The sequence below is a fragment of the Chaetodon auriga genome, chromosome 1 (assembly GCF_051107435.1).
Source record: "Chaetodon auriga isolate fChaAug3 chromosome 1, fChaAug3.hap1, whole genome shotgun sequence".
NCBI lineage: Eukaryota > Metazoa > Chordata > Actinopteri > Chaetodontiformes > Chaetodontidae > Chaetodon > Chaetodon auriga.
The window spans coordinates 1,822,934-1,847,145 of NC_135074.1; the positions used below are offsets into that span (position 1 = coordinate 1,822,934).

The 24,212-nt window shown below is 40.5% G+C and overlaps 1 protein-coding gene across 3 annotated transcripts in view; it reads right to left on the minus strand.

The window, feature by feature from the left end:
• dok4 (docking protein 4) overlaps positions 1-12,814 on the minus strand; it is a 124,083-nt gene extending 111,269 nt beyond the window's left edge. For 2 of the 3 annotated variants that reach the window (XM_076725801.1, XM_076724586.1), the window contains exon 1: positions 12,509-12,813. The gene's annotated coding sequence lies outside the window, so the exon portion shown is untranslated. Of the gene's footprint in view, positions 1-12,508 lie in introns of all 3 variants that reach the window. The other variant, XM_076725430.1, reaches the window with a different exon arrangement.
• Positions 12,815-24,212: the final 11,398 nt, after the last annotated feature.

A 24,212-nucleotide genomic window follows, 5' to 3' on the forward strand; every position in this document is an offset into this window, starting at 1 on the left:
TGGAGGGGCAGCAGAAACTGGATGGCAGATGGGAGTCACACCCATTACATTGTGGTGAAGAGCAAACCCAACATACCGGTGTATGTGGTGCGATCAGAGGATGGTGGAACAGAGAGAGAGATCCACCGCAACCTCCTTACACAATGCATGTTTCTTCTAGTGGAACAGGCTGGGGACATGACTGGGGAGGACGTTGAGCCAACAACAGCAAGGGATTGGAAGGTGGATGGTGCAGAGGAAAGTGTGGAGCAGGACGAGACGCAGGAGGAGGCTGAGTCGAATGCAGCAGAGGATGGGGAGATGGGTGACTCTGAGGGAGCCGCGGGGGGAGAGCTAACTGAGACAACTAATGGACTGAGTGAACTCACAGGAGTGGAGGAAGTGGATCTGGACGGGAGACATGGTTACAATTACTTAAAACTGTTTTAATGAAAGTTTTAATGTTAACAATGGATCAAATGTGAAATGTGTCATTCATAGTGAGAAACCCACAAAGAATTATTACCAACTTAGTTCTATGGACTGTTACTGCCTCTTTCAGTTCATTGTTTTAGTTTTATGGCCCACAACTTTGCTGCTTTGGTTCTGTCTAACCACTCACATCAATCATACGTCCAGCAGCAGCAGACAGCTGTTCTCAGTGAAAAGAGCCCTTCTCAAACCACTCTACACTATTTCACCAGCACCAAACAGCACACAGGCAAAGCGCCGTTCATCAGGTAAACACAAGCCCAACTGTTGCTCTGTGTCTGCTGGATGTATAAATTCAGTCAGAAACTGTTCTCTAACACTTTTGCCATAGCTACTTTATAAAGTGTTTTACCAGTCAGACTGTTTCCTCTTTGTTGTTTACTCGAATTTTGTTCTCAGGATTGCAAATAATTTCATTCAATAAAGGAAAAAATCTCCCAAGGTGAAAAGTCAAGTTAAAACTCCCATGGGGCAACAACTAATGAATATTTCCCATCTTTTCATCTGTCAATTATTTTTGTGACTGTTTGACTGATTGTGAAAAAAGGACCATCACATTGTCCCAGAACCAAAGGTGATCTCTTAAACTTGCTTCTTTTTTTGCCAGACTGAAAGTCTAAAATAAGTCAATAATCCATCAACCATCGACTTATCGATTAATCAATAATTTCAGCTTTTATTCACCACTTGTTCTGTTGACCCCAGATGGCCAACAAAATCAGTTAATGTAGCTTTAAATTAGTGAGTGTTTGTGCTGCAAATGGTATTTATATAATCAAAATTTTACAATACTTAAAATCAAATTTCAACTTTTTATTTCTGAATAAAGGACTGAAATAATGAGAACTAACTCACAGACATCTTTGGAGTGGCATCTGTGCTACATTTATGTAACACGTATGGCATCTTTTAGCAATGATTTAAACAATGATGACTATCTACCATATGTTGATGCTGCTGCATGAGATGCCTACCAGCCAATCCAACATGTCCTTTAAAGGGTTAATGCATCACAAACTGGGCCTATTCATGCAACATGATAGGAACCCTCATACTGTGTCTGCTTGCTTCGATGCTTAGTGCATTTAAGTGTGTAGGACATGGGTGGGGAACCTCTGGCCTCTGCTGTTAGGATGTGTGGCCATCGAAAAACCAGGAAGCGAACCCAATTTGCACTTAAACAAATAGGCAGGGCAGAAGCCATTCAAAAAATTTATTTAAGATAAAATAAGGCAAACCAAACAAAGACTTAAAGGAGGGTGAGGCAGGTGAGGTCAAAACCAAAGTAAAGGTCCATAAGGCAAACTAAATCCAACAGAGTTCAAACAGTTCAAATATCCAAAAACAAGAAAGTAGCTCCAAGGAAACAAGACATGGGTCCAAGCAGAAAAACCAGGGACTCTTACCAGAAATACTACAAATTTCACAGAGAACAGGAAAGCCACACATGAGGGATGACGCGTCAAAGACAAAGGGACACACACTATCTTAAATAGACAGGACTAATTACACAGTGGTAGACACAATCAAACAATCACAAGGGCAGGAAAAAACAGGAAGTAAACTTCAACACGTGAGGGATGGCTACAAAAGAAAACAGGAAATAACAAAACTAAACAGTCCAGAGCCTAACATCCGGGCTAGATACGGTAATGATCCAGCCTGTGTGGCAATTCATAAATCCAAAAAACTATTAGATTTTTAAAATAAAATAACATAAAATAGTAAAAGGCTAGCCAGTGTGCCTATGTTAGTTTGTGGGGATGCAATTGCAGTGATGCAATGGAGGCCAAGGCCACCCTGATACAACTGCTGGCCCCCCAAATGAGCTTCTTCAACTGCTTCATTCATTCATCTTCTATACCTACTATCCCTTTCGGGGTTGCGGAGGGGCTGGAACCTATCCCAGCTGGCTCTCATCCAGCCAGTGTGCAGTTAAACTTAAAAGTGGCACAGGACATCCACTCCGTGATTTTTGTTGCCTGCACACTATTAGGTGGAAATTTTTCACCTCTTTCCTTCATCTAATTCAAAGTTACCTGCGTCATACCGCCTCCTTTTTATTTATTCAGTTCAATGAACTCAGCATGCTCCCTGATGTGAAATCTTTGTAGGTGCTTGATTGAGTTGGTTGTGTTATAAACTGACATTTTACCGCTGCCCCTGGGACATTTATTACGCAGGTATTGCAAGTAGCCATCGAGTTTGTAGGCTGAGATAGTTTGAGAAAGTTCCAGATAGCCGATCCTTTCGCTCACTCTATTTTGAAAACAATGTGGTCCATATTGTGTGCGTTTCAGCACTGCGTGTTGCTTGCGTATGATGCCACTCACAGCACCTATAGCATAGCGTTAGACTGAATCGATCGGCCCCTATGTATCGGGCCCATTGTCATGATACCCGATCTAGAATTTTCTTCAATATCAGGACCGATACCGATACCAATATCAAATCAGTGCATCCCTATTACAAAGGGATAGTTTCGGTATGGTCAGTATGTTTCACTCACTTTTCACTGAGGAACTGCTAGATTCATGGAGTAAAATCCTTGAACACAAATAGTCATGCGCATACATATCTCTGTTTGTCTGGAGCCAGAGAGAGGCACACCTCTTCAAGAATTCTCGGTTTGGCTGTTTGGTCCATACCAGAGTTTGATTGACAGCTTTCACACCAGCCTAACAATCTAAAACAAATGCTGAGGTTGTTTGAACTGCAACAAATACATTAAATGTAAGAGCAATGTTTAGCCCAAAGGCGCCATATATTTATCAGTATTTATCATGTTTGTTTCATAATTTTATACAAGTCTTCGCAGAATTCAGACTAGATATTTGGCTGGTGTCTTTATGTCTATGCATTTGACCAAACAATATAGGTTTGTATAAAGTGTTGGCTGACAGATACAACATAAAATCTAAAACGCATAAAAGAGAAATATAAGTCTGATTGGTGTTCTCTTTCCGTGTTTTTAATGAGTTGATATTGACTGTTTTCTCTATGGAGACTGTCACGTATAAACTGAAGCAAGGCTAGCCAATCAGAAAACAGTTTGATACTGAGGACAGCCAGCCTGCACCCTGCTATCCATCATACTGAGAAGTGTGATACCTGGGAGCAAAATTGTACAGCAAATCATCAGACCATAACACATTACTCACACACACACACATACACACAAGCACATGCACGGACACACATACACATGTTTGTACTTCTATCCTTGTGAGGACTCTCATTGACATAATGCATTCCCTAGCCCCTTATCCTAACCTCAAGCATCACAGCTAAATGCCTAACCCTAATCCTGCCCGAAAACCTAATTCTAACCTAAACCTTATAACCAAGTTCAAACCGACAGAGAGCCAAAATGTTCTCAATTTCCAAAAATGCCCTCACCTCCAGGGTATAAAACCCAAATCGGTTCTCACAGACAGATGTACAAACATGCAGACAGAGAGAGAGGTATTTTAACCTTCATAAGATCATGGACCAATGGCATAGGTCTTCAAAATACAACACACACAGCAATTCTCAGGGGTATAAGTAGCAGTGTTTCTGCCACATGTGAAGGCTACCAATAACAGAGACAGCTCAGCAAGTTGTTAAGCCTCTTTTTTGGCCATCCCAAGTTGTTGAAGCCATCTTACAACCAAGTGTGTGTCCTTAGCTGCCAAATATGAAAACAAGTAGTCTGCACCTATAACCCAGAGATAGTATTTAGAAGTGGTTAGTATTCAGTGACTTTGAATATAAAAGCTTTCTCTAGACCAGGAAAGTCGGTGTCATGTTGGGTTTCGTTCTGAATCCAAGGAAGTAGGGCTCTGATTCCCTGGCCAGTAGGACGAGACATTTGCAGGAACAGGGAGGACTGATTCATTTCTTTAACGTCCTTCTCATCATTACCCAGTATATTCAGAAGATGGAAATCTAGCGTGCGCGCACACACACACACACACACACACACACACACACACACATACACATACACACACACACACACACACACACACACACACACACACACAAACAGACAGATGTTTTAAAGTGATTTAAGACTCTCTGAAGGGGAAGCGGTGGAGCAATGAAATGACTGATGTTGAATTGAGATGAGGGGATAGTGAAGGTTGAAAAAGTTAACCTGAACTTTAATGGATACAGTACATTCCAACTAGAGTAGAAAGAGCTCAGGCAAGTAAAACTCACTTAAGTAGTATGTCATTAAACCATCATGTATGCGTAAAAAAAAAAAATTAGGATCAATCATATGATAAAGTACTGAGTTGAGCTTCTATTACATTCCACAATGCTACCGTTAATGATTTTGAAGAATTTCTTTTTGTTTAGTAAGTTGTATCTCTATCATAAGCTGGATATTCTGTGAAATTTGTGTTATATACAACAACAAATGTAAAAGCTTTTAACCCAGAGGTGTAGTGGTACAGGTGGGAACCATAATACCCTCCTCTGGGCAGGGGGATTTACCATATACCTTCCTATAAACAAGCCAGAGGCAAGTTTCAGTGTTCATCTTGCATAGCAAGGCTGCAGCCAATCAAAAAAAAAACTTTCATGTATCTGTGGTGTTCAATATGTGAAAGAGAGACTTTTTATTTACTGACAGGTGACATGAAATTAATATTGAACTGACTTTGTATTTCTGAACATAAAGCAAAAAATAGTTTATGTCACATCTCCAAAGTATGTAATGTAAATACTAAACTTTTCAAAATAAAAAAGGAATCAAGTAACAAAGCATCTGTTACCATTGTTATCATAAATGAGCTGCAAACAGTTAAAATAACTGCCAGGAAAATAATTATTAAAAAACAAGTATGCAATATTGGAACTGTGTCTGTTGGTGGCTGCTGAACCACAGTGTGTTTGAATGCAATGCAACTGCACCTAGTGGACATGAAGGGTTAAGCATAAATATGAGGAAAAAACGTAGCCAAATCATTGCCTAGAACTTCAAATGGCCCTCTATAGTATACTTAAAAAGCCAATTCTGTTCAACAGAAGTCACAACATAAAAATGAAGAGATGCAAGATTTTCCAAGATGTTTATCACAGAGTGATGACAGAATAATGACTGGAATAAGAAGGAAGTATAAACTCAATTGTAATAAACTGAAATGATATTTAATTCTGACAGTCATCAGCTATTATCATTGCATTTTGAGCTGACCTGACTGAAATCAGTGTCTTGTTAGTGTCAACCATACAATCTGGATGACAGGAAGAGCCGGATTATTGGAATACAGCTGAACTTTTGTAAGTGGAAACTCCAAACGGTACAAATAGTAGACAAAATCACACAGTTACATACCATCCAACAACCACTGCCTACAAGCTTCATGTATGGGTATGAGATGTAAAACCCAAGTAACTAGCTAATTGTGTACAAATAAAATTACGAAACAAACACATCAAAGCACATTAAATCAGCTGGCTTCAAAAATATTGTAGCATCAAGTGCATTAGGAAACCGCTGAAAGACTTAAGCCCATTCAAAACTCTGCAGCTCGGCTGTGAACCAGAAATAAAAGGAGAGAACACATTAGTCTGGTTTTAGTTGCTCTGCTGGTTTATTGGAGGTTCCCAAAAACAGCTGAAAGAAAATCAGGGATGTAGCCTTTGTCAATTACACCCCAAAGCTCTGGTACACACTACCTACAGATATCAGGGAAGCCAGCTCACTAAATATTATTATTTCTTATTACATATTATTATGTTATCACTATTATTACACGTAAAGTGACCTGCTAAGCACACAAACTGGCAGCATGGTCACATTGTATAAGGTAACAAAACCAGGTTGTGTCCTTGCTCTTGAGGTTTGAATGCTATGATGTGGAAACAACTTGAGACTGTAACTGGAGGAGGAGGGTAAAGGGTGTAGACAAACAGACTCAATTTAGTGATTTATGTTTCTTCACCATGAGGAAGGGGAGTCCATGCAATGTGACTCTGTAAACAGAATTATGTCTCTGCAATGTGAGCAGTACACATCCACACATACACAGTGATGCTTGCGCTCCAGTTGCTGCACTTGAAGCTGCCTGTACTGATTATGATCCATCCACACAAAACCACCAACTCATTCATTCAATGAAGTCACTGAGCTTGTTAACTTGATGAGGAAATAAAAAGAAAACAAGCAGTCAGGGTTGGCTCCTCACAAACTAACACTGTATTTAGAGAGTGGAAGAATACATCATCATATTGATATTGGTATGTAACAATCATGTGACCAAAGTGACACAAATGCAATGACACCTGAGCATGTTGCATTTATGGATGAGGGCCATGACATGCTGTTGGAAGCTTAAACCTTTGTGTAAGTGGACATTTAAAGTGAGATCATTTTGTCACAAGCTTGCAAGCTCAAGAATGACGTTGCATGTCTTCGTCACACATCAATGTTGCCAAAAAAACTGTCTAGGATTGGCTTGGAGCATTAACAAGGAGCCTGAACATACCCAGGGTGAGAGCACGAAAGAGTTGAAAAATGGAAAAAGACAATAAATAAAACAGGAATAAAAGGCAGATATAAAGATGAGCGCCAACCTGACTCCCCAGTAATCCTAAAGGGATAATTCTGGTCGATTAAAACTTTTTTGGTCATCCTACCTATTGGTTATGATAACTGTACTCAGCAAACTAATTGCTGTGTGGTGAGGCCAAAAATGAAGTGGATGAAAACAATGTGACTGAAACAACATTGCTGTGGACTGTAAAATAGGGTTGCCAACCTACTCACTACCAATTAAAGGACAAAAGGTGGCATGCCACAGTGGTGTGGTTATGGTGTGAGAATATACAGTGTGTTGTTTTGAGTCATTTATCATAATGATAGCTAATGTCTTGCAGTTAAAGTCAAGATCTTGGCAATACAGGCTTTAATGTAGTTTGTGTTACTTTACAGCAGCTCCCTTAAACACAGTCCCTTATTTGGAACCATTAGCCTAATACAGCTTTTCATTTACAATCTGTTCTCTGTCAAAACACTTGTGACTATATTGTACTGGAGGTAAGAAAAAGGCATCCTCTTCTTGTTAATCCTATAGGTGATGAACTTCAAGTAACAATAGCTTATGTTGTAGTTTTGCAGAACAATCAGACTCACAGAACATGCAACCTGAGTATACAGTGTACATTCACAAACTTGTTAATTTGGAGGGAAAATCTTGACAGATTCAAGCAGTCCTTTGTCCTTTTGCACAGCGAGAGAAAAGTTCTTGCGTGACAAGTCACAGTTCACAGATATTTGAATATCAGCCCTGAGCTGCATCTCATTCTTGAGTCTGACCACTTAATAGTTACCAGAAAATCCGCTCAACAAAAACAGCTGTTGTATTAGATCTTTGTCTCCAATTGGTCAGGACATGCAGTCCATATACGGTTGGTCCCCATTGATGCAGGACAATTGGCAATGCTACTTGCTGAGACCTACCCCATCTGTCATCACAGTGCCTGAATGGAGCAGACAAGAAACCAAGTGGCACACTTCACCAAGAAAGGCCTGTCTCACACACCTAAACAACAGAGGCATAGATTTCCATTCTCCAAAATCAAAACGATGAAAGGTTCTGAGGAGCTGAACGGCACTGCAGAGTTGGTGATAATTCTCTATGGGTTCACTACGAGTGACACCTTTTCAAATAATAATAGTTAATAATAAATAATAGTTATTTGACCCATTGTTACTGTAAAAACAGTGTAATGATACAAGTCAGATTTTAGGGCTTTGTAGTAAAGTGAATTTATCAAATTACTGATATTATGAAGCTTACTGATGCAACTTTACTCAAATCATATATTCAAATCATATATTTTTTTTTAAAGGTCTAAAACCAACGTTATTAAATTCAGAGTAACAGCAACCAGTAACACATAACCAGAGACTCAACCATTCAAACCACAGTCCAGATCCACATTCCACACATAATTAAGTACATATCACATGTCGACATTGTGATATGGACTTTATTGGCCAAACACATTTTTTCTTTGCTGTGATCTACTGTATATGAAGCAACCTAAAGGAGTCGTCTGATGCCATATGTTGGATTTAATTTTTATACCACCAGACTGAGCACAAATCAGTTTTCAGAATTTGATTTCATTTTGTCCAGTGAGGCATGTGGATAGGGAATAAGATTTGCAACTGGGAAGGTGGATGGTGTAAATACTGCTGGGACAACTGACATATGACACCCACAGGGTGCTACAAGATGAAACACTCTTCTCTATCCCGTAGCTATCCATCATAATATACTGCCATTCCCATGTCTGTTGCTTTCGCCTCGACCATCCCTCCTCATCGTTTATTACAACCTGCTATCATCCATCAGCTCCAGGTATGTGTTGTTCCCCTGCTGCCAAAAACTGCATGCACACGACTAAAGCAAACACAATGAAAATGTGTTTATGTACATTAATTTGTGTGCATGTTGATACAAGTCTGACAAGAATAAACCCGAGCTTTGTCTAAAGCCTAATCGCCACTTTGTCTGCATGTAAAAACAGGATGTAAGTTGTAATAAACTGCAGTAATAGTGTGGAGGAGAAGACAAATACACACACACACTTATAGCATATTATGACAGGCAGGTGACTGAGCAAACAAGACACATTCTTTGAATTTGGACACTTCGATCATGCATTGATTAACAGATTACCTGTAACCCCAGAGAGTCAAGACCATTTTTTTAGATGATGAAGGGGGTCTATCAATTTGAGGATTCATTTCCTCTTTCCAAAACCAACTACACATTGCAGTCTGTTTCTCGCTATCTTCTGACTTCACTACCCTGCGTGTGGCTCTCAGCCCCAAGCCCATCGGTTCTTGAAGATGTAAGTCTTGAAATGGGTTATGGGACAGTGAATATGGATGGTCCTGTGAATCCAAGATGGGTGTTTAATTCAGTCTTTTCTTTTTTTCCCTTTGTTTAGGTGATAGTCATCCAATATTCAAAAACATAAAGTTATAGATCAGCATTTTGGGAAAACTGCTCATTCACTTTCTTTCTGAGCGTAAGATGAGAATATCAACATCAATCTCACAATGTCTGTGTAGTAAGTATGGATCTTGAGTCAGCTAGCCAAAATGGACACTTTCCAACAACAGCAGATCAATTAACATGCAGCATCTTGTCTGTTTAATCTGTACACAAATGGATATGTCAACACAACAGTTTGGTCTCAGCAGTAGTTACATAATGGAACTGTGCTTCAGCTAACAGCTTGGCACAGTGTCTTCCTGGTGACTTTTCACAGTGAGTTTGCCAAGATTGGTAATACTGTACAGATAACTTCTTCTTCTTCTTCTTCTTCTTCTTCTTCTTATTATTATTATTACAGAAATTGATCGCTCCTTGTTTAAAAAGAATTAAACTAGCTGAAGTGACTTTGCTCACTTGCTGCTTGTGGCTTTCATTTAGGCAAATTGAGCTGCTTCCTTCTGTTGAGCAAAAAAGGGCTTGAACCCAGAATCAACGCATATGGCTATATTTTTTCCATCTCCTTTTTTGTGTTCACTGATTTTACTAAAACATTATAAAATAAATTCATTTTTACCAAACACTTGTTGTCCTGTCTCAAAATGTTGCCTGCTAGAAACTACACCGCAGAACAGTAAACAGGGTTCTCTTGTGGCAAGGACTGCTTAGACAAAAGAAGGAAAATCTCTATTTTGTAGTATTTTGAAAGTGTAGATCTGGGTTTTTTCTAGAAAAATTGATAAATTTCAATTTTTTAAGGTAATATAAACTTAATTTAATGAGTTGTATCTGTCCTAATTACTCTTACAGAAAGCAATTCATACATCAGGTTGGTTTATAATACAAGGCAGAGAAGAGATTATGAAATCTGAAAATCTGCACTGAAATGACAGAACAACACCAGCCTGACTGCAGTCATACTGTAGCATCACTAATTAAGCTATGTTAGAGAGACAGTAAGAATACTTGGTGTTTCTCCCTCCTATGCAAAGTAAAGGCTCATTCGGAGCCTGAGCCAATGGAGCAGCTGTCAAAGCAAATTAAAGCAGGAAAAACACTAGAGAGAATCTCCCTCCTGCTCCACCTCCTCATTGCTCCCCGCATCCTTTTCTCATTCTCCTCTCAACCTCCTCCTCCTCCTTCACCCTCCATCTCCCACATCAAGAGCCACACACACACACACACACACACACACACTAGAATACAAATAATGTAAGAGCATGCATGTATATCCTTCATGATTGGTTGTTCTGTGTGTAGTACCGCTGCCATACAAACCAGACAGCATCGTTGTTAGTCTGTATTTGTGTGTGTGCACCATCAGCACTGCAGAATACACATACGACAACTGCAACAACTGATCCATTGGCAAAGGAGGTATGTTCAGTAGAAAAAATGTGTGTGTGTGTGTGTGTGTGTGTGTGTGTCTGTCTGTCTGTCTGTCTGTCTGTCTGTATATATGTGTGTGCATCTCTATCCTCATCAGACATAGACAATGCAGGCAACAGAGGTTACAGCTATGGTTAACTAAAGATACAAGCCAGCTTTCCTCCTCAGGGTCCACACACAAGACACACACACACACACACACACACACACACACAAATACACAGTGTGTGTTGAGACTTAGAAAATGACAAGCTTTCATAATGCTAATATCTTCACTGTTCATAACTGGGTTGGTATGCACTGTCCTCATGGTCGTTTAGTTACCACATTCTAATGATGTGCAAGACTCTTAATTCACCCTGGATACCCTCCACAACCCTCCTCCCCTCTCCAGCATTATCAAATTCACTTATTACTAGGATCATTTTATGGCTGCTGAGATACCAGAGACTTGTGGTTCATTAACAGCACTAAAACAGGGGCTCTGTTATCAGCCTGGGAGAAGTAGATTGAGAAAACATTACTTCTAAAGGGGACACGACTCTCAGGGGGAAAGGAATTACAGCATTGGACTACAAAGTGACAGAAAACAAATACATGGCACAAAGTTGCAATAAACTCACTTCCATGTACTGCAGACAAACAAAACCAACTAATAATGATGTTGATATATAATGAATTCGGTCAGTGAAAACTGGCTGAATGTGAAAATGGGCTCCTGCTGCTTCAAAAGAATTACCTAGGGAGGGAGTCAATTAAGGCATTGGGAGATGGCTACCTGAACTTGACCCACAGTCATTCAGGATATCAGTGTAAAACTAACAGTTATGATGTTTAGAGGAAAATGCAAATCATTTTGGACTGACTTTGGACTAATGTCAGCTGCCTCCCTAAAATTAGCCTTTAACATGGTAAGGAGTATATAAAGAAACTATTGCCTCATTCCTACTGTTGGCAAAAAGCCAGATGTTTTGATTTGTTTGTTATTTGTATGGCTCCAAACTAAGAATATTTTCATTATTGTTTAAATTTGATAATTACTCTGCCCATTAATTAACTTGTCTACGAAATGTCAACATACGATCAACAGTTCAAAACCCAAAGACTTTCCGAAAGAAATGTTATTAAAACCAGCATATATAGTGCATAGTTGGTATTTTGTGTGAAGAACTATTTTTTTTTTTCTATCACTGAACTGATAATGAATATGTATAATGTCTTAAGTTTCTGTCAATCATCATATTTTGACTATTCATTTTAAATATGCCATTGTTGCCTCAGAAATATTTTAACTAATCACAGATTAGGAATAATAATGGTTATCACAGCTAAAAACTCCCATTTTCTAAAGAAATATATGATTAAATGTTAAGTTTTTATAATTACAAACACTATAATAGTACACTAATATCAGGCAACCTATAGAAACTTATAGGGTGAAGAGTTTACTGGTGTGACGTAGTCTATAAGAAACGTTAGAACGCCACAAAACTTTCATGAAAATCACAGCTGGAGTGAGCTAACAACAGTGATGGAGGAAGAATCTCTACAGCAGTATTTTGGAATTCCACGGGTCATCGCAGATAAACAACTATGGCGTCACCATAAACTCACTTCCACAGACATTATTATGTTGATGTTACCTGGATGACAGCTGTGACCGTCGATGAGCCGCAGCGCAGCTGGAGAGGCTGCGGCCGGGCGGGGTCGCGGTTGTCGGACGGGGTCCTTTTGCCTCAGCCTCCGCTGACTCAACTCCCTCAACCCGAGTCTAGCTCTCTGCAGTTGCAGCAGACGCCGCAGTAAATCCAACCGGACCGGACACGAAACGTTGGCAATCGTCTATTGACACACAGATGGTCAGTTTTGTGCACAGGGGCAGCGTGATGCGGCTCGCCGTCCGTCCCTCCGCACACGTAGGTGTAGCTGACGCTGACAAGTGCTGTGCCGGAGCCAAACTTATTTTTCCTAGGAAGGCGATGTAATGACCCGCCCTACTCTGCCTCTGATTGGCTAGTACTCGTTGTCATCGTTGGCTCAATTGGTGAGATTTACGCAGGAGAGTATCAGGCTAAGCCAATCAGAAACAGAGTAGACCTGGTCCTTCCGTCGCCAACCTCGGACAAAAACATTTTTGAGGATGGCGATAAATAATATAAATATAAATATTTGATGTACATATTTATTATGTTATATTTATCTTATTCTTTTCAAAACACATTCATCTGGTGTATAACAGTAGAATTTTAACTTCAGCTCCTCAAGGTGTAGCTCCATTTCTAAAACAAAGATGGTGACCAGAAAAGGTAGTTAACCTTCTGGCCTGATAGTTGCCTGCTTGCCGTTTAGGGCTCAGGCACAGGGGTAAAGAACTTCAAATAACATTTAACACATATTTTAAAATTTAAAGAACATTAAAATCTGATCTAAAACTGTATTTATGTTATGTTTATATACTTTATTATTATTATTATTATTATTATTTTGGAAACATATACAACATTAGCACTAACTGTGCTGCTGTTTTAGGCAGCTACCTGTGACCTGCCACTATTTTGGTAGCTGGCATCACTCCAGAGATACCAAGGACATGCTACAATCACAGTCACTGTTCATGTATCTGCCAATGACATGAAGTTTGTCTGAGTGTTTCAGTCATCAATATTGCATTAGAATCACTGGAAGTAGCATTTTCAGATTTCCAGATTTCAGTATTGAGGTACAATTACGTTTGTGTTTTTCCATTATACTGACCTACAAACATCTTATTGGGAACCATGAGAAAGTTTAAGAGCGACAGCAACACAGAGCATCCTTGTAACTAAAACAACTTACTTTCACTCCAGCCTACGTGTGCACAGTGCATGAGGGCAGCGAGATAACACTGTGGCACACTGCTGAGCAGCATGCATACAGTATATTATATTACAATCTACCATATTTGTGTGGATTTCTTGGTTTCTCCCTAATGGTCTGAATAACTTGCTGCTGCACAGTGCTGCTCTGTCTGTGTCTGTCTGTGTCTACTTTATGCTTCATGATGTTATCAGTTGATAATGTGGTGATCATGGATACAAATAAGAAAGTGGCTTAATGCTAAATTGAAATCAACAAAATTAAAGCCATATCCAACTTGGAATCTGAAGAATGTGGTAGGGAGGTATAGTGCAAGATAACAGACCAAATTGAGACTACAAAATTGAGACTACAGTCCATCTACCATTTACTTTAGAGAAGTCGGCGGAAAACAATGTCTTTACCAAAGTCAGCCACTGATCTGGCCACTGATAAGCAGGCTCTGGTAACTGACATGCCAGCAGTGGGAAATGAGAACCTGGTAGTGGGAGGCCTCATTCAGCTCATTCAACCAAGGTGGCAACTCATGCGTCTAAACACGCAACCCATTGGATCAGCCATTGGTTCTGCTGGTAACTAGCAAGGTTCAGCTAGTAACTAGCATGTTGAGGCTAGCCCACTGGACCAGCTACTGGATTTGCTGGTCATTAGCTTTCCGAAGCTGGTGCATAGCAATGCTGAGGCTGCTAAGCAGCAAGCTGAGGCTTAGCCACTGATTTGGCTAGTCATTTTCTTCTTTTGTATTTTATTGATGGATTGGAGCCAAGTACATTTGCATGGTGCTTTTCATTTCCTTTCAACATTTGAAAGGCTGTGTGTGTGTGTGTGTGTGTGTGTGTGTGTGTGTGTGTGTGTGTGTTTGTGTGCATGTTAAATAAAGAAAATTAAAATGTATGTCACCTATAGATTCTTATCACATTAGACCACATTGTGAATTGAATTAAAAGTATAGATTTCTTAATGTTATAACCATGCAATGGATGATGATGCTGCTTCGCCACATGTCATATTTAACTAATGTAGCTGTAAAATGATGGCTCCAAAGCAGTGATGTCTCATTTTGTTAAATGCTGTTTGCCTCAAGTGCTCTCACCTCATGCCTGCTCCTTGCCCCCTTTGCTTGCATCTCAGGTGGGAGGGACTAAGTCATGAGGACAAGAAAGTGTGGAAAGAAATAGAGGATGTACAAACACATATGAGAAAAGGAGTATGTGTCTGTGGTGTGGACATGGCAATCCCTCTGTCACTCTCCCAGTTCCTGGATCCCTGCTGATGAGGCACACCTGCTGAACCTGCCCACTTGCTGTCCATCAGCTCATCACCCTGGCAGTATTTCAACCCCGGCTTGACTCCCTCTCATCGCTGGATCATTATTTCAGCCACTAAGGTGGTTTAATCTTGAGGCATATCTACTATTGTTGTGTTAAGTTTTCTCCTATTCTTGCTGTCTCGATTACTTTTCTGTGTTCTCCAGGATCATCACTTATCATCTGGCAGACAGTTAGTTGACCTGGTCTCTTCAACCTGCTGATTCCACGTTCATCCACCCTGCCCTGCTTGTCCTGTCATTCTTCCTCGCCCTCCTGTCCTTCGCTTCAGCCAGCTATCTCCCCTTTCATTCCACCACCAATTCCCTGCAATCCTTTGAAAAAAATTCCCTTCATTCATCATAGTCTGTATTTTTGTCTAGGTTCTCAATGAAAAGCAGTGACAGCCTTCCACTTACTTTATCTCTGTTTCTTTTCTTTCCATTTGTTGTCGTTGTTGTATTAATAATGTGTAACTATGTGCATATGCTGCACCTTCTCTGGGATTTATTGCAACATAAAGAAAATTCAGAAGTAAAAGAAAATTTTTAAAAATCTGAATGTAAAGCATGTGAAGTTGATCCCTCCACAGACAACACATAAACTGAGCATGCAACAAATTTGTGAAACCATTGCGATAAGTACACTCAGCATGAAGAAATCTACTCACAAGGCTAATTTTATGAAACACAGTAGGTAACAAAAGACTCATATACAACAGTATCTACATTTTACTTCCTTGCGTCCCACAACGAAAGCCTTTTTTTTTTTTTTCAGATTATGTCCACTTTAAATTAAAATATAAATGTTTCAGTATTGTGAGAAATAGTATCTTATTTAATCTGAAAAATACAGATTACAGCATGGCTGCAGAAATAATAGAGGTGGTGTATGATGTGGTAAAATGCAATCAATGTAATTTCAACAGTTGTGAACCAACCATATTGTAGGTGAGCAGATTATTAAGGAGTTTTACTGGCATACATGACAAGGTCAGAGAAACTCACACATCATTCTTATGTGGCACCAGTACAGTTTCACTAATAGATGCTTTGAATAGGGTCAACTGTGAGGAGTAGACTAGACTAGTTACTATCAGAAGGATGGATGAACACATCGCTCTCCTGTTTGCTCTTTTCACTGAGAAATGCTGATTGGTGAGCTTTCGGGTGTTGTGTCAGTATGTTACCTTGGATATGTTGGATATGAACACCAACACCATCAGTCACCCTGTAACAACCAATAAATCTGTCAGTCGATCAGGTGAGAGTATGAGTGAAAAATGTGGGTTGATGGCATGATGTGCTGAAAGTGTGCACACCTGCTATGCACTGAACAGCTCAGGTCTGTCACTATCAAGGTTTCATTCTTTACAACAGGCCAATTAGGAAGTTTTAACTGATATATTTGTCTGAGGGCAGACTGACAGGAGGTAGACATAGCATGAACATCTCCTGCACTTAATTTTTTAGACTGTTTACCTTGACAGTTTTACGGTTTTCTCTATGGATGCTCCTGCAGTTCAGCCACAGATGCTTCAGTGTCTGTGGAGTTGTGGTATTTGTATCTTTGAAAGCTCATATCAATTTCTTGCACCAGACAGGCCCCTTTATGGCTGACAAATGTTACTAACTGCCATGTAACAAACAAACATGATGTTGTGGCAGCATTTGCCATTGTGATGAAGATAGAATTGGAGTTGAGTCTTTCTGAATCATGGTGTTGGCATTACTTTCACTTCCATCCTTTATCTTATGTCCCATCTTTACTTAACTGATAGTTTGTTGATCAGCTAGAAAAGTATCCTAAAAGCAATTAGACCAGGGGTGCTCACACTTTTTTGACTTGCAAGCTACTTTTAAAATGACCAAGTCAAAATTATCTACCTACATTACAAATGGTATTCATATACACATGTGTGTGTGTGTGTGTGTGTGTGTGTGTGTGTGTGTGTGTGTATATATATATATATATATATATATATATATATATATATATATATATATATATATATATATATAGTGCTTAACAAATTTATTAGACCACCACCCAAAGTAAGGTTTATGCCACAGCTGCCCTAAATTAACAGCATTGGTAATTACCAAAATCATTTTTTATGTTTCTGTAATGGTTAATACACCAATATGTAGAAGTGAAATTATATTTTTTATGCTAAAATATAATTATTATTGTTATCCATGAATTTTCAAATTTACTGATTTACAAAGAACCTGAAAAAATAGTAAAGGACATTACTATTTCTTGATTAATATGTCAAATTATAGTTATTTATTTGCATTCCTGAACAGAAAAATTAGTTTTAGTGGTTTAATGTTATGCTTGATTAATTTCTGACTTCTTAGAGAAGCCCAGTGAGCTGGCTCAAATTTGGGTACAAAAAGGTGAATTCAGTTTGAAATTCCTCATTCCTGTTCAAAATGGTAAAACGTCAAGAGGTCACTGAAAATGAAAGAGTCCGCATTAAAGCACTTCATGATGCTGGATGGTCTCTGAGACAAACAGAGAAAGACATAAAATGTTCTCACAGTGTGGTCAGGTATGCTTTGGAGTCAATTGCCAAGACTGGTACTTACAAAATGCGCCAAGGAAGAGGCAGGAAACGAAAGTTAACTGAAGCAGATGTCAGACACCTCAAGATTTTAAGTATCTATCTATCTTTTACAGGAAACTCAGGCGATGACACTGACTTAAAATATCTAAGTTCCAAAAAAAAATAGAAAGACATTTTTTGACAAACCATTCAGAAGCGTCCTGCAGAATTCTGTGAGTCTGAGGTTATGTAGGAGCCTTGCCTCCTTCTTCAGGATCTGATTCAGGTTCGAACATGAATGGCTGAACCACTGAAGAACTAGGTCTGATCATTGCCCCCATGTCCACTACTTTCATGCGGGTAGTGCTACCTTAGAGTCTACACTAGTCTAGTTTATGAGCAGGGCATCAGCAAATGAGCAGCAGCTCATTTGTATGTAATGAGCAGCTGCTCATTTGCATTTAAAGCTACAGACACCAAAAACAGCACATTCTGAAAGGGACTGAAACAGAGGGAGAAAGAGATAGGCGAGAATCTTTTCCTTAAAGCTTTTTCCCTCAAACAGCTTCAAAAACATGTTTTCTTGAACTCATGATAATAATGTATACATTACAATACTCTGTAACTCATGTCATTCTCTGCACTGCACACTACATCATTACAGGTGCCTGGCTCTGTACATGATTCCTGGATCTACTGAGCATGTAGTCTGAGCAACAGATTTGCATGTGGTAAGGAAGCTAAAACTTTGTACAAATGTTCTTTGTCTCCCTTTTAAATGCACTCAAATGTGTCCTCTATAATTACAGGAGTGTTTGATGGCTATCTACTGGGGGATCGAGGCTATCCATGCCAGCCCACTCTGTTGACCCCTTACCCTGACCCTGAGCCAGGGCCCCAACAATGTTTTAATGTGGCCCACTGCAGGACTAGAGCCCAGGGTGAGATGGAAATACTCAAATCCCAGTTCCAGTGCCTGCGTAAGCTCAGGGTCACCCAGAGAGGGCATTTGACATCATTGTGGCATGTGTGGTTCTCCATAATATTGCAACTATTAGAGGAGAGCAACACCCTGCCGTACAAATTAATGACCCTGAGGATGACCATCCTATCTACCCTGCAGACATCCAGGATGGAAGGGCTGTAAGGGACCTAATCAGCAGAAATTACTTTTGATTAAAACAGTCAAATAAAGACAAATTCACATGCAATTTGGTCTTTGTTCCCTATGTGATGGCCATGACATCATGAGATGTTTGGTGTTGTCAGCCTGAGCCTGTGCCTGTGAGTGCAGCTCCTTGACTGGAGTAATGTCAGACACCTGTGCTTAGAGTGAGGAGGTTATTTAAGCTCCTGCAGTGACACAGGCGCTCTCTCTCTCTCTCTCTCTCTCTCTCTCTCTCTCTCCCTCCCTCCCTCCCTCCCTCTCCCTCCCTCTCCCTCCCTCCCTCTAACCTGGTTATCCACCGATAGTTGGAACACACCCTCCGGTCCCCCTTTTTAAACAGAGGGACCACCACCCCAGTCTGCCAGTCCAGAGGCACGGTCCCCAACTGCCACGCGATGTTGCAGAGGCGTGTCAACCAAGACAGGCCTGCAACATCCAGTGACTTGAGGTACTCAGGGCGGATCTCATCCACCCCCGGTGCTTTGCCACCGAGGAGCTTGCAAACTACCTCAGTGACTTCAGCCCAGGTGATGGATGAATCGACTTCCGAGTCCCCAAGGTTTATTTAGCTGAGAAACGTTCAGTAACTGTAAAATTCCGTTGCATGTACCAATCATAATACATTTTTTAAAACAAGTTTTCATCACCCTTTGGTAAGCATTCAGCAGATAGCAGCAATCAGATCCTATTTGTGTTGTATTTGTTAAAATAAATTGTATTTATTTTTCATACATCTGTCTCTGGTCTGCATCTTTGGGTCCTAACAAAATCCTCTGGCTAAAGCCTAACAGCTTTAGCTCCACAGCTTTCAAAAACTTGCAAAAGAGGTGTGTGTGTGTGTGTGTGTGTGTGTGTGTGTGTGTGTGTGTGTGTGGCTGGCTCTGCCCAGGCAAAACTTGACAGCAAAATCTCTGTCAAAACAATTCATAAGGTAAGCTAACTTTGCCACAGAGGTCAGATTATGCTGAGGCTATAATAGCAGTAGTGTTATTATTACAAACCGTAATATAACTGTAATACATGATGCTAGTTGTACTTCTGCAGTCATCTTGGATAAAGTAATGCAAAAGTGTATCCAGTAATGGATTACTCCATACAGAGAGTAATATTGTAAAGGTAGTTATTATTTTCAAATGTCGGTAACTAGTAATATGGAATATATTACATTTTAAAAGGTGTCCAACACTGAATTACTGCCTTCATCAATGTTGTTTTCAGATGCAGCATCTTAAGTGAAAAAGGCTCTAAAAACCTTCTGAATGCTACCTGCCCAGCACCAAGCAGTAGCTAGTGAACTAGCTAACTGAATATTGGACTTTTTGCATATTGTTTCAGCTTTCCACTGTCATGAAGTGGTTAAAAAAACACTTAATGCAGCTGTCAACATCACATCTAATATGGTTTCGTCTCTGCTTTTTGCGGATGATGTTGTCTTGTTGGCTCCCTCAAGCCAGGACCTTCAGCATGCACTGGGGCGGTTCGCAGCCGAGTGTGAAGCAGCTGGGATGAGAGTCAGCACCTCCAAGTCCGAGGCCATGGTTCTCAACCGGAAAAAGGTGGGTTGCTCCCTCTGGGTTGGGGGAGAGTTCCTGCCTCAAGTGGAGGAGTTTAAGTATCTTGGGATCTTGTTCACGAGTGAGGGAAGAATGGAGCATGAGATTGACAGGCAGATCGGTGCAGTGGCAGCAATAATGTGGTCGCTGTATCGGTCTGTTATGGTGAAGACGGAGCTGAGCCGAAAGGCAAAGCTCTCGATTTACCGGTCAATCTACGTTCCTACCCTCACCTATGGTCATGAACTTTGGGTCATGACCGAAAGAACGAGGTCCCGGATACAAGCGGCTGAAATGAGTTTCCTCCGCAGGGTGGCAGGGCACTCCCTTAGAGATAGGGTGAGGAACTCTGTCACCCGGGAGGAGCTCAGAGTAGAGTCGCTAGTCCTCCACATCGAGAGGAGTCAGCTGAGGTGGCTCGGGCATCTCTATCGGATGCACCCTGGACGCCTCCCTAGGGAGGTGTTCCAAGCATGCCCCACCGGGAGGAGGCCCCGAGGAAGACTCAGGACACGCTGGAGTGACTATGTCGCTGGGAACGCCTCGGGATCCCCCCGGATGAGCTGGAGGAAGTGTCCGGGGAGAGGGAAGTTTGGGCGTCCCTGCTCAGACTGCTGCCCCCGTGACCTGGCCCCGGATAAAGCGGGTGAAAATGGATGGATGGATGGATGGCACATCTACATCAGGACATCAGGAGGCTGACAGTGAGGAAATTATCCTACAGGATATAAGGTTGTAGACTTTTGGACACATAATGTTGACACATAATTTGAGAATTATGGCTCACAAGCTTTTGCAATAATGATGATATCTTATGCTGTTTTGAGGCTGTGGTAAGATGACCCTGTTGGAAAGTAGATAATGAAGTGTGCTGTTCTTTTAAAATGGACAGTTTTGCAGAGTAAGCAGCAGTGACTAATAAAACAGTCAAGTGACATCATTCTATCCCTGATACCACAGGAACAGAAAACTGATTCAGCATCTTCTCACCCTCACAGTGCCCTCTCCCAGTATACAAATAAGTGTTTAAGTTTGAAAATCATTTCAGTTTATTTGGTATAAAATCTAAACATTTTTGAAGGAATAAGTTAGTGCACTAATCAGGGTTGTACATAACAAGCAGTATTGTATAGTATACAGTATCACATACAGTAGTAGTATAATTGCGTTAACTGTATTATGTTTTCTTAAAAAGAAGAGGACAAAATTTTCTATCCTTTTTTCAGGGGCCTCAGTTGAGGCTGTGCTCTGACAGCCCCCTCCACATCTTAACCACTCAATCAATTCTCCACAGTGTGTTTATTGTTCCTTTGAGAATTTTTACATTGCTCATACATACACAAGCTAAGATGGAAGGTAGTAATTGATCATATAAAATAGTAATGTTCAGGCTGTAACTGGGCAAAGTCCTTTGACAGGATGAAGGATCTATTTGGCTGACACAACAGTACAAATGATTACTGATATCACAGGGTGGTTGTGACAAAGGTTGATCTAGTGAGTCCAAAGTGGGTTCTTAACCAAAGAGGGCTACAAAGAAAGAAGAAGTATTGTGTCAGGGGAGTTGGAGGTGTTCTTCACTTTGTGTACAAAATACATACTCTTGCATGACATATGAAGAGGTGGATCTTAGTAAAAGACATTGTGCTTTACTCAAGACAGAGTTCATCAAGTTCAAACTCTTGGTCCTGGGATTTGAACTTTGCAAGTTTAAAAGAACTCCCAAGAACAGGAAGATGATCATCCTCACTATCGAGTATATTTACAGGACCAAAAAACACATACACCACATTGCCTCTTCATGTTTTAATGTTAATGTATTCAATAATTTGTGTGCAAGGGTGGCAATATCTGCCATAGCCAGTTGTTCCCTGAGGTAGAACTAAACTGCTTTAATTTAACTAAAATGAACTCCCCACATGAACCGTAACTTGACTTTTAGCTGCAGTAACTTGACAGGAATTTGGGATTTTGCCTGAGACCAAAGTTGATCTTCAATGAATTACTATATTATTGCTTAAAACACTATGGAGACATCAGTGCCACTAGTAAATTACCAAAAGCCTTGCAGAGATATAATTGTTGTCCCTGGGAATGATTTGGGCAGCAATTTTTTTGAGTTGTAGAACAATATTTAGATATCCAATAATTTTGTAGTGTATGTTCGTGTTATGTTATGTGAAACAAGCAGCCGTATTTTCTGTTTTGGTTTACTCTATCCTGTCAACAGGAGGCAAATTTTAAATCACAAAAATAGTGCATTCTCATCACTTTCTCAATATTTTGACTAAAAACACCATGAGAAATCACAGAAACCTTGATGTGACAAAAAAAATTTATGTTGAAGCCTAATGTTACTCTACAATTCTGTGGTTTGTCACTTCTGGTTAGATGCTAAACTGCATTTCGTTGTCTCTGTGTTGTACTCTGACGATGACAATAAAGTTGAATCTAATCTAATCTAATCTAATCAGTGAAGTGTATGAACTACACTGCAGACTGGAGTCTCTGATAAGACTGGCAAACATGTTGTAAATAACTATTAGATTTAAGATATCCTGGATCCTGTATATATCCTGTATGTGCAGTACATTGTGAAGATATTGCTGGATATTCTGTACTGACAGTGCATGTATTGATGTTCACTCTTGTCCTCCTGCCAGCCCTGTCTTCTGATCATAAGGGCATCTGTAGTGTATAACTTAGTGTGTGTCTGTGTGTATGTGTGTGTGTACAGATGATGGATGATGAGAGAGGAAGAGAGCTACTTCCTATCATATACCTAAACCAGGGGTCAAAAGGGCCATGCATGTTGTTTTCATACACCTTTAAACCCCCTGAGCAGAAACATACCTCTCAGGGATAAACTCTGACCAGAGCCTTTAGGTACTATAAGACTAACAGAGGAACACATATATTTACCAACTCAGTTTTCCCTTCACTTTGAACAGCATCCAAACCAAAGCAAGTGGACTCACAAGCATTAAACTCAGGTGGGGTCAATGGGATCTAATAATGATGCATCCCCAAATAATGTTCATGCATGATGGGCAACCACTGCCAGAAGTCACAAAACAAAAGCCCAAAAAGAAATGGAATCAGATGGGAGAAGTCTATGGATAGAGAGATATCCCAGTGGACAAATGTCACCAATTAAGTAGGAGCAGGCAAATACAGAGATCTGCACAAACAAGCAAAGCAACTGCCATTCTTAAAAGCCCTAATATTGTTTAAAAAGAAAGGCATAAAGTATCTTGCCATGATTACCGGCAGTGTCTACTGCTACAAATCAGGGATAGAAGAGTAAAGCCTGGTTTATGCTTCTGCGTCGCGTCGACGCTGTACCTACGCCGTCGACGCAGACCCCTACGCGGACCCTACGCCGTAGCCTGACGTGCACCTCCAAAAAATCCTGACTACGCGTCACGTCGATGCATCGTGACGTGAACGTCGAGGACCGGTTCAGTCGCAGCCCTATGGTTGCAGCACAACAACACCGCCATTTTCAAAGTTTCTGTGGTGAGAGCTTGTTCAATATCGATGAGCTCCATCTCCAAAAACAACCGCTCCATCTCAGTCGCCATTGTTGTCTCTGACTGGAAGAAAACCAAGGAATCCGACAAGAGCCCCCCGAAACCATACAAAGACACAGCCACACCCCCCTAGCGGTTTGGCGGTGAATTGCGGAGCAACGCGTTCCCTCGACGCAGAACTATGAATGCTCAGTGACGGCGTTGGGTGTACACCGTAGGTACGGCGTCGCCGCGACGCAGAAGCATAAACCAGGCTTAAGAATTATGAAAACAAAGAGTTTGAGGGCAGCAAGAGAAATGCTGATTTATAGGGAATAATAGCAAAAGCCAGAAAATCAATGAAAATTAAATGGATAAAAGTTGAAAGTCACACAGGGGC